General features: G+C 39.9%; 1 pseudogene; it reads right to left on the reverse strand.

Annotated features, from left to right (window-relative positions):
• Positions 1-109: 109 nt before the first annotated feature.
• LOC110283930 overlaps positions 110-12,620 on the reverse strand; it is a 27,532-nt pseudogene continuing 15,021 nt past the window's right edge.

The following is a 12,620-nucleotide window of genomic DNA, read 5'->3' on the forward strand; positions in this document are numbered from 1 at the left end:
AATTGAGGAAAATACGTAATAAAAATATTAAAAATTAAAAAAAAAAGAAAGCAAGGGAAGTTGAGAATTATTCTAAAGCACAATGGAGGCTTGTCTACACCAGCACACCTCACTCCTCTGCTGCCATTTTTAGCAAGTACTCTTTGTCAATCTTAAGGAGCCTCCATCCCTCTTCACTGGACAGATCCGAAGCACCTCTTCTTTTGTAGAAGTTGATAGATGGTTCATTCCATTCCTCTACCAAGAAGTGCATACTGTTGCAGCGACACTTCATGGCAACCTGGCATAGATTCTTCAAAATTTCTGATCCTATACCAAAGCCTCTGTAATCACTCATCACAAAGAAGTCTTCAAGATACAGTAACTTGCCAATACATGGTTCATAGGTAAAATAGTACATGCTGAACCCAACAGTGCTGTGTCCTCATTTATCATGATCATCTACTTTATTGTGTAAAGAATCTTTTAGTTACCTCCCCACCCATCCATGTACACAGAAGGGCCATGTACATGGCAAAGCTAGAGACTGTAACCTTCCGGAGTCCACTGCTCTTTAGGCACTTCTGCAGCCAGGCAGTGGTAGAAGGGGTGTTCTCCAAAACCATCCTCTAGGAGATCTTTCTCAGTTAAAATGACTTGACCTTCCATGTATTCATATTTAGCCAGTTCCTTGATCAGTCACAGGATGTCACTGCCCTTCCTCTCTTCTTAATATATATTTACCCCCATCTTCTTTCTTCTATAGTTAGACCACCCTAGTTTTTCCAGTTTTCACCCTTATCTCTTGTTCCCTATTATCTCCCTCTTGATTACCACCCTCCTTCAATTTCCTAGTTTCTGCATTACTCCAGGTTATAAATAAGCATGCTTTAGTGAAAGGTAACATATGACATTTATCTTTCTATGTCTGTGTTATCTCACTCAATATGATCTTTGCTAGTTGCAACCATGTACTTGCAGAGCTCATGATTTAGTTTTTCTTCACAGTATGCCATATTATATATGTGCCATATTTCTGTTATCTATTTGTCAGTTCGAGGATATTTATGTTGTTTCCACTGCATAGCTATTCTGAATAGAAAAGCAAGGAACAGGTATGAACAAGTGCATGTGGAGTAGGATATTGAGTCCCTTGTGCATATGCCAAGGAGTGTTATATCTTGATCATATGGTAGATATATATTTTTGGCTTTTAAGAATTCTTCCCCCTTGATTTCCAGAATGGTTGTTGTATCAGTTTGCATTCCCACCAATAGTGAGTGAACATTACCTTTCCCCCATATCCTTTTACAAGATTTTCTAGAATACACATACACACACACACACACACACACACACACACACACACACACACACACACACACGCTACTTTGGTCATGGTGTCTGTTCAGAGTAGTGAACCTAACTCAAACAACCATTTTATGCCAAATGTTTATAAAGTGAATGTTTTGTTGTTTTTCTTTACTCAAAGTACATGACATGAATGTTTGTTTGCTGAGTGAAGTAATTTTTTTAAGAATACAGTTTCATAGTTTTATGAAGAGGACTTCATTTGCCCAGGAATTAAGGGCATCACTTGATAGCCATGGCATCATAAAACTACAAAGCTTCTGTAGATATAAGAAAACAATCAATTGTATTGAAGGAAACCCAGTTGTGCACCTGACAGAGGGTTAGTATCCAGGATATGCAAAGCACTCAAAAAGGGTCAAGGGAACAAACTCCCAATTAAATTTGAAAAAAATGGGTCAGGGATCTAAACAGAGTTCTCAATAGAGCAAATAAAATGACTAACTAAGAAATAGCTCAAAAAGTGTTCATTGTCCTTATTACTTACAGAAAAGCAGCTAAAATTTTGAGATTTCATCTCATCCTAGTCAGAGTGGCTAAGAACAACACCAAAAACTATTGAGGTTGTAGAAAGAGAGACACCCTCATTAACAGCTGGTCTAGATGCAAAATGGTGCAGCCATTCTGGAAACCTATGTTTCATGTAGAATCCTCATGAAGCTAACAATAAATCTACCATATGACCCAGCTGTAATACTCCTTGGCATATTTTCAAAGGACTCGACATAACAACCTACTCTGCAGATACTTGAACAACAATGTTCACAGCCATCTTATTTGTGATAGCCAGGAAATGGAAATAACCTATACATCCTTCAACAAATGAATAAATTATAAAAATATAGTGCATACACACAATGGAATATGATTCAGCTGTAAAGAAAATAAAATTAACAGGTAAATGAATGAAGTAAGAAAAGTTTCTATACAATGAATAGAAAGATACATGCTTCATTTTCTCTCCCATCAACAGTGTCTTGTTCAGATTGTCAGATGTGGAGTAACTTCAGAATCTCAAGCTAAATAGAGATGATAGGCAAGGAGAATAGTGTTGAGAGGGGAACATGAGGATACAGGTTTATAAAATGGGAGAGAGAAAAGTTAGTTGAGGGGTCTCCAAGTGTCAGTGGGACAGAAGCAAATATATAAGAAAGAAGGTTTCATTAAAATCTCAAGGAATCATATAGCTCTTATTTACCTAAATATAATGCAGAAATATATGCTTATCTATCATCTGTCTACCTAGCACCTATTTTTTCTACTATCTCTCTATCTATCTATCTATCTATCTATCTATCTATCTATCTATCTATCTATCTATCTTTATCTATCAATCTTTTTCTAACTTTCCATCTATCTAATCTATCATCTACCTATCATCTATCTCTATATACCCCTGCCATAATATGATACATATCATCTATCTATCAATCATCTATCTATCTATCTATCTATCTATCTATCTATCTATCTATCTATCTATCTATCTATCATCTACCTATTATCTATCTATCTGTCTGTCTATCTATCTATCTATCATTTATCTATCTATCTATGATTATAATATATTTGAGTATCATCTATCTAGATATCTTAAAGGAAGTTATGCTACTTGGGTTGTCAATACTCCCACAAGAACCACAGAATAACAATAACTCTCAGGCATGAGAAACTTCATTTCCAATAGTTGGTCAGAGAAGTTCAAGTGACTCTCCAAACAATATAAACTATTAGCTCTTGGTTGTTCTTCATGGATTGAGGGTGGGCCCCTATTGCTGAAGACTCCAGTCGTTCAGGGCATAGGTCTTGGATAATTAGAGCTGGCTCTGACCTGAAAGCATCCTTTCTGTGGTTTAGCTTTCATGGTACCAGAAAATACTATGCATGTTGCCAAGGGAAGAAAACAGTCCTATCCAGCTGCAGCACACTTGAAGGATAACTATGACCATAATGGAAGGTTATCCACAAAGGTGAAATAAATGACACTCATATATGGTGGTGTAAAAAAATGCCTGGTACTAGAAGACTGGCCAGCTGCTTGAGGCTCATGAGATCATAGACCTTATAAAAGACTATTATTGCCACTTTGCTGGACCAGTGTTATGCCTTATTTAGTATATTCTCTTATCCTTATACCCACAAATAAATATTCTACTATGCATCATCAAAGAAGCTTCTCTTTACAGAAAATGGGAACTGTTACAGAAAATAATGGATCCAATAAAGACATCACTGGATCATGGGGATCTGAGTCTCAATGGAACATTGATATCACAACTACTCTATCCATGGCTCAGAGAACATCACAGAAGTAAGAATGAAAAGGTTTTAAGAGTCAGAATACCAAGTTGTCTTCTATGAAACAGTCTTTTGAAGAACTGCCTGCATAAACAAGATTAGAACAATATTATTAATGGATGTGCTAAATCAGAAGGGCAGAAAGTTCAGGAAATCCTATTTCTAGACAAAGAACTATAGATAAGTTATGACTACTGGGAGAAGGAGAGTTAGCTTCTCCAAGAGATGAGTTCTTTTATTGTCCAGTGCAGAGTCATCAGGTCTGAAACCATATAAAAACAAACAACAAAAGTGAATCCAGCATGTTATACTGCACATACACATATACTATGTGTTTAACAGTAATAATCAAAGAAAAAAAGGCTATAAACTAGAGTGTAAGGATAGAGCATTGGAAGGGTTTCAAAGATACCAGCTGGGAAGGAATAAAGGGGAAAAAAAGAAAGAGAATTGATGAAATCCTGATCTAATTAAAGGTACATTTAAAAAGCACATAGGGTTTGTGTGTGTGTGTGTATGTGTTTAAGATACACACTTTTTATAAATTAAATATTTTTTATTTGCATTTCAAATGTTATCCCCTTTCCTGGTCCCCTCCAAAAACCCAACCCCTCCCCCTGCTTCTATGAGGGTGTTTGTTCCCCACCCACCCACTCCTGCCTCCCTGCCCTATAATTCCCCCACACTGGGGCATTGAGCCTTCACAAGACCAAGGGCCTCACCTCTTGTTGATGCCCTACAAGGCCACCCTTGGCTATACATGCAGCTGGAGCCATTGGTGCCTCCATGTGTACTCCTTGGTTGGAAGTTTAGTTCCTGGGATCTCTGGGGTGTCTGGTTGGTTGATATTGTTGTTCTTCCTATGGAGTTACAAATCCCTTTACCTCCTTCAGTCCTTTCTCTAACTCCTCCATTGGGGACCTCGTGTTCAGTCCAATGGTTGGCTGAAAGCATCCACTTCTGAATTTGTCAATCAGTGGTAGAGCCTCTTAGGAGACAGCTATATCAGGCTCCTGTCAGCAAGCACTTTTTGGCATCCACAATAGTGTCTAGTTTGGTGACTGTATATGGGATGGACCCCCAGGTGGAGCACTCTCTAGATGCCCTTTCCTTCAGTCTCTGCTCCAAACTTTGTCTCTGTAACTCCTCCCATGGGTATTTTGTTCCCTTTTCTATGAAGGACCGAAGTATCCACACATTGTTCAGCTTTCATATGTATGTGGCTTTCTGTTTTTGTTGTTATTGAAGACCAGCCTTAGTCCTTGGTGATCTGATAGGATGCATGGGATTATTTCAATCGTCTTGTATATTTTGAGGCCTGTTTTGTGACCAATTATATGGTCAGTTTTGGAGAAGGTACCATGAGGTGCTGAGAAGAAGGTATATTATTTTGTTTTAGGATAAAATGTTCTATAGATATTTGTTAAATCTGTTTGGTTCATAACGTCTGCTATTTCACTGTGTCTCTTGTCTAGTTTCTGTTTCCATGATCTGTCCATTGATGAGAGTGAGGTGTTGAAGTCTCCCACTATTATTGAGGTGCAATAATGTGCTTTGAGCCTTTATAAAGTTTCTCTTATGAATGTAGGTGCCCTTGCATTTGAAGCATAGATGTTCAGAATTGAGAGTTTATCATGGTAATTTTTCATTTGATGATTATGAAGTATCCTTCCTTATCTTTTTTGAGAACTTTTGGTGGAAAGTCAATTTTATTCCATAAGAATGGTTACTCTAGATTGTTTCTTGGGACAATTTGCTTGGAAATTTGTTTTCCAGCCTTTTTCCCCTGCGGGAGTGTCTGTCTTTGTCACTGAGGTGCATTTCCAATGTGGAGCAAAATGCTGGGTCCTGTTTATGTATCCAGTCTATTAGTCTATATATTTTTTAATTGGGGAATTGAGTCTAATGATGTTAAGAGGTATTAACATCCTGAGATTTTGTGATCCTGGGTGTATTAGAGCACCTGAGACTTGAACTTCTTTTGGGAGTTGTGGGAATGGATGCTGATTTAGTGTCCAAGCTCTGCTCAGGTTATGGGCTAAGACCAGAAGGAATCCGTGCCACTGGTCAAGAGGTGGTCCCGTGTACCTGTATCCCGCTGGTCTCAGTTACTCCTGGTGTTGGAACAGATGCTGTGGCCTCCTTGCCTATGATCTTGTGGGTGGTAGAGCACCTTGGAATCAAGCTTCTTCTGGGTATTGCAGGACTGGGTGTGGAAATAGCACCCAAGATCTCTTTTTGTGAGTTTTAAAAATTAATTATTTATTTACATTCCAGCCATTGCCCCCACCCAACCCTCCTCCCAGTTCCTCACCCCGTTCCCCTTCCCTTTGCCTTTGAGAGGGTGCTCCCCTAATCTCCATTCCCTGGGACATCAAGTCTCTCCAGGATTAGATGCATATTTTCCCACAGAGGCCAAATCAAGCAATCTTCTGCTACATATGTTTCAGGGTCCTCGGCCCAGCTCATGTGTGCTGCCTGGTTCATGGCTCTGACTCTAGGAGCTCCCAGAAGTCCAGGTTAGTTGAGACTGCTCTTCTTCCTATAGGGTTGCCCTCCCCTTCAGCTTCTTTTCCTTCCCCCAATTCCTGCATAGAGGTTCATGACTTCAGTCCAATTGTTAAGTGTAAGTATCTACATAGGTCTCAGTAAGCTGCTTATTGGGTTCTTAGAGGACAGCCGTGCTATGCTCCTGTCTGTAAATACACCATAGTATCAGTAATAGTGTTAGGCCTTGGAGACTTCCCTTGAGATGGACTCTAAATTGGGCTGGTCATTGGACCTCCTTTCTCTCAGTCTCTTGTCCATTTTTGTCCCCATAGTTCTTTGAGATAAGAACTATTCAGTAATTGTGTCAGGCCTTGGTGTTCCCCTACTCCTCATTAGATGGATCCAAAGTTGGGCCAGTCACTAGCCAGACTTTCCTTTAGACTCCTCTCTATTTTTGTCTCTTTTAGAGGGAAACAAATGGGTCAGAAATTTTGACTATAGGTTGGAAACCTTGTCCCTCTACTTGGAGCCCTATTTACTGGGGGTGGGCTCTTTGAGTTCATTCTCCCCAGTGTTGGGCATTTTGGCTAAGGTCACCCCCTGAGTCCTGAAAAGTCTCTCACCTCCCAGGTTTCTGGTACTTTCTAAAGGATTCCTTTGCCTTCCACTCCAGAAGCTGCATATTTTTATTCATTCTCCTAGTCCTCTGGGTTTCTCTCCTATTTCCCTAACCCATACCTGATCCTGTACCTCTCTTTTTCGCTCTCCTCTCCCACCCAGATCCCTTCCTCCCTTTGCCTCCCATAATTATTTTGTTTCCCCTTCTAAGTGGGATGGAAACATCCTCACTTGGACCTTCCTTGCACATAGTTTTAAGTGACCTACATTTAACTTTTTGATCCAGGCCCCTCTAGGCAATGATGGTTGTTTATGTTATCTGGATGCTGCACAGGTACCATTGAATCAACGAATCTCCAGGGACACTCTTAGCCACAGCAGTGGGAACCATACTTAATTCACTCTTCTTTTTTGTCTCATTTTTTTATTGGATATTTTATTTGTTTACATTTCAAATGTTGTCTCCCTTCCTGGTTTCCCTTCTGCAAGCCCTCTAGCCCATCTTCCTCCCCTGCCTACATGAGGATGCTCCTCCACCCACCCACCCACTCCCACTTCACCATCCTAGCATCCCCCTATGCTGGAGCATAGAACCTCCACAGAACCAAAGGTCTCCCTCCCATTGATTCCAGAGAAGGCAATCTTCTGCTACATCTGCAGCTGGAGCCTTGGTTCCCTCCATGTGTACTCTTTGGTTGATGGTTTAGTCCCTGGAAGCCCTGGGAGCTCTGGTTGGGTGATATTGATGTTCTTCCTAAGGGGTTGCAAACACCTTCAGCTCCTTCAGTCATTCCTCTAACTCTGCCATTAGGGCCCTCAGTGCTTAGTCCAATGGTTGGCTGCATGTATCCTCATCTGTATTTTTCAAGCTTTGGCAGAGCCTCTCAGGAGACAGCTGTATCAGGCTCCTGTCAACATGCATTTCTTGGCATCCACAATAGTGTCTGTGTTTGGTGACTGTATATGGGATGGATCCCCAGGTGGGGTAGTCTTTGGATAGCCTTCCTTTAGTCTCTGCACCACTCCTTGTTCCTGTGTTTTCTTTAGACAGGAACAATTCTGGGTTAAATTTTTTAAGATGGATGGGTGGCCTCATCCCTCAAATGGTGACTGTGCCTATCTACTGGCTTCTTGAATCTTGTTGATTCTTACAAATAAGTCTCCGATCTTCCCATTTTACTCCTTTATACTTTCTTTTTCACTGTCCTTCCACATTTGCTTGATCTCACTATTTTGTCATGCTGCATTTGAGTTTGGAGCCCAAGTGATTCTCTTGTGTCTGTTTTCAAGATCGCCTGGGCTGCATGCCTGGTCCTCAGATTAAAGGTTGCATTTTACCTATGAGCCTCACTATTGAAATGAAGAATGGACCAAGCAGATTTTTATTTCTTTAGATATTTTCTCATTTGTCTTCAATTGATTATTTGTATCAATGTTAGCATAAAGACTTTCTCATATGAACATATTATTTTTCTTTTAAACCATTGGGGTTTTTCATAGTTTCAAAGAATACTTTCTAGCACAAAGATCAGTTACTGCAACTGCTTATTAAGCTTTGTGTCATTATTGATTTCTTGTGTCAGTAAGCCTCTGCGTTTCCTCAGCCTGCATCCTGAAACTCTCTTCTGTCTCTTGGTTTCTCTATCTCTCTATTGTCTCTGCCTCTCTGTTTCTCTGTCTTCCTGCCTCTCTGTCTTTTCTCGGTTTGTCTCTTTCTCCTTATCTTTCAATATGTCTGTCTCTGTCTATCTCTTGTAAAGTATCTCTTAATTTTTGTTTTGTTCTGTTTTTCGAGACAGGGTTTCTCTGTATAGCCCTGGCTGTCCTGGAACTCACTTTGTAGACCAGGCTGGCCTGGAACTCAGAAATCCTCCCGCCTCTTCCTCCCGAGTGCTGAGATTAAAGGCGTGCGCCACCACGCTCGGCTCATGGTTTTCTTTAAATGAGCATTTTGTATGTATTTCTTGGTATTTCTAGCCTAAAGACAATGAAGATTCTCTTGTATTTTCTTCTGACACTCTCAAGAATACATTTAACTGATTGAAAAAAAAATTTTGCGTCCCATATTAGAATCTGAGAAGATTGAAATCATACACTGTGTCCTCATCTGAAACTAACTTGTATGCAAGGATAAAATAAAAGGTGGAACATGATAACCATATCATTAATGCTTGCTCAGTAAGCACAAATATATTAACATCTAACCATAAAGAATGATAATTTATAATTCTCTAGTACAGAAACCTTTTCCGTTTATATGAACACCATTTTAATTTCAGCATTGTTTAGTTAGCTTCTGCAAAAACCTTTTCTAGCCGTAAGAGCTGACTCCTCCAGGATGTTAGAGACAGTGGCAGCTGTTACATGCTTTCAGCCTTGAAAGAAGAAATTTCTTTATTTGGATTTGTTGGGAGACATTGAAGTCTGTTCCTTTGGATAAAATGAGCATGCTGATCACTACCTATCACTCCCGGGTCTTGCCTGGGTGCTCTACTTCCATCAGCCTGGTCAGGCCAACATCTGTCACTTTGTCTCTCAAGACTTCTCTGGGAACTGTGTTAAATTGGATTAAAATATTCCAATTATTTTTCTGTATCTGAATTGCTTCCACTATAAATAATTAATTTTGAAATGAATCCATGAAAGTGTACTATCTTGACCTGAGTTCCTTGCTAATTATTATACATCTTAATTACCTTTATTGAGGTTTGTGTTTGCAAGAGAGAAAATAGCATGAGGGTCTCGGGAGGCAGGGAATCTAAACTCAGAGAAGCCTTTTGCTTCATCTGAGACCCTCAGGATCATTAAATCCTAGCTGCCTTTGGTGGCTTTCACTTCCACAGCAGGGACATAAGCCCTCTTGTGGGTTGAATTCCATTTTTCTGACATTCAGATTTTGAAGTCCTAACCCTGAGTACTTTAAATTGTCCTCTTATTGGGAGATAAGGCTGTGGCAAATTAAAATGAGATCATTCCCGTTGGCTCTGTACCAATATAATAGCTATCATTATGAAAAGAAAGGGTCTGAAAGCAGATATACACAGAACAAACTGCTCTGTGAATATCAAGTCCTATAGCAGTCTGATTACAAAAACTGCCAGCAAGCCATTAGTTCATGGGAGTGTCATGGAACATATTCTTCAGGAGCCTCCAAAGGAGGCTATCACAATAATCTCACTTTCTAGATTCCCAAGCTGTGAAATATTTCTGTGTTAAGGGTTTGATTTATAACACTCAATAATTAGGGTCCTACATAACTGCTTAATTATTTTGGGTGGTAAGGGGTAAATTTATTCATAAAAAGACACCTGGTAGATAGTTATGAGATTCTGAACTTTGAAAAGCAAGAAATACTAACAAAATGAAAAATGAATAAGGGAGGGCTTAAAGAAGGAATGTGGGAGAACTAAGGCGGGAAAAGAGAGAGGCAGGGGAGAAAGGACGACAAGAGGAAAGGAAGGAGGAGGAGATGGGGTGTGAAAGACAGTGGGATTTCACAAGGGTCACAGTACAGATTTTCCCAGTTTCTATACAGGAAACCATATGGCTAAAATTTATACTAAGTGTCTATTTATTTGGTTATTAGGATATATTTATTCTCAGTAAATATTTATTGAGTGCTTACAATATACTCAGCATTATTACAGATGTTGATCACTTATCAATAAACATAATAAATAAAAATCCCCCATCCTTAAGCAGATAACAGTCTGGGAGAGAATCAGACACTAAGTAAAACCTTAGTAAAATGTATAATATACAACACGGAGACGCATAAAGCAGGAAGAAGAATGGGGGTGCTTGTGTGTGGCACTGATTTAAAATGTTTCAATTTTTCAGGTTTATTTCCTTTTTATGCATGAGAGTCTTGCTTAAATGCATGTATGTGCAGTACATACATCTCCATTGGCTGTGTAGTCAGAAGCAGCTTGGATCCCCTGGAATTAATTATAGATGACTGTGAGTTGCCATGTGGGTGCTAAGGAAACAAACTCAGGTCCTCTGTAAATGGGACAAGTGCTCTTAACTGCTGGGACATCTATCCAGCCCCAGGGTACAACACTAATTTTGACCAGTGAACATCAGACATCAGAGCTGAGGTACAATTTTAATAAAGATATAATAGAAGATGGGAAGACATTAAAGGGAAAACAATCTGGGTGGACATATCTGAGGGCAGAGGCTCTGAAGCAGCATGATGGACAAGATTTAAGAATGGATGGGGCTGCCTTGTCTGGCCTTAGTGGGAGAGGAGCATCTAGCCCTGCAGAGACAGGATGCACCAGGGTAGAGGAATATCCACTAGGAAGGGGAGCAACCTCCCAGAGGAGACGGGAGAAGGTAGGAGGAGGGATTGTGTGAGGGGTGATCAGGACAGGACAGTGATCAGGATGTAAAATGAAGAAATAAATTAATGGAAGGAAATGATTAAAGAGCAGAAAGATGGGCAGTGGAGCGGAAGCAGAGAAAACAAGGAGAATTCTCAGGCGTGAGGTCACAGGGCTAATCTTGTGTAGAAATGGATTTTGTTTCCATTTAATGCAAATCTTTTCAGAGCTTAAATTTGACTGGTACAAGTACAAATAGTTGAGATCAGATGAAAAGGAAAACCTATAGGAAGCTCAGACACCCTAGATATTCAGGTGGAATTTCTGAGTAGCTAGCACTGGGGAGGGGACTGAATGGTTGGTTACACACATACCCTGCTGTGAAAGAAGGTGGTCTGCTGTGGTAATGGAAAGGCCAGAGGACATATAGGGGAGAATGTAAGAGAGAGATTTTAATATTTTATCATGATGAACACACCAGGTAATGGTGTATTGAGGTCATGAAAGAGGTAAGAAAGAGGGGGAAAATGGGAGTATCTATGTCCCATAAGTTTCCAAATTATTAAGAATTAAAAAAAATTCTTGGAATTGTTTTGGGTAATCAAGCTAGAAAACTTTGAACAACCAATTAAAAAAATACATATTAGCTATGGGTTGTAGTGTGTGTGTGTATGTGTTGGGGGATGGGGGAGGGACAAAAAAGACCATTAATGAGAAATTGAGAGATTCTAAGAACTGAGAGACCCCAGTGTTGAGACAGCACTGTGGACATGAAGACTACTAAGAACTAAAATAGCAGTCTTGAAAGTAGTGGCATTAAGTTTTTACAGATTGGGAAGTGTGGGTGACAGGAACATTCTGGGGTTCATTGCAAGATCAAATAAGACTGAAAGTTTGGACTGGGTGTGTACCAATGAGAGTTGGGAAGGTCTGGATACAGAATGTGTGGAAAAGATGACCCATTATTAACCCACTTCAAAGCCAAGAGTTGGGATTCTGAGAAAGAGAATAAGCCCCACTTGAGGGCTCTGTGCTGGAAGTATGTCTTTAGGGCAGATCCAGTTCTTATTTATAGGCAGCTAGTGAACATAGCAAAGAAGGATGTGAAGCTATAGAGAACTTAGTTAACGATGGAATTAAAATTCCAGAGGGCACATTGGAAGAATTTCAGAACTAGGAAGGAATTGTGCAAGATCAATGGAAATTAGTCTCTAGAACCTAAAGAATGACCTCAGACACCTGAGCATGCTTTAACTGATAGAATTACAAATAAAGAATATGATTAAATTCCTCTTTATGATTTGCACACTGCATAAAAATGAAGGTCCATTTTGTAGGAGGAATGCTGGGAGTCCTGAAATCAGCAATGCTAGGTTTTATACTTGACTCTTTTTTTTTTTCCATTAGGTATTTTCTTCGTTTACATTTTCAATGCTATCCCAAAAGTCCCCCATACCCACCCCCCCAATCCCCTACCCACCCACTCCCCCTCCTTGGCCCTGGGGTTCCCCTGCACTGGGGCATATAAAGTTTGCA

The sequence above is a fragment of the Mus caroli genome, chromosome 17 (assembly GCF_900094665.2).
Source record: "Mus caroli chromosome 17, CAROLI_EIJ_v1.1, whole genome shotgun sequence".
In the NCBI taxonomy this organism is placed as follows: domain Eukaryota; kingdom Metazoa; phylum Chordata; class Mammalia; order Rodentia; family Muridae; genus Mus; species Mus caroli.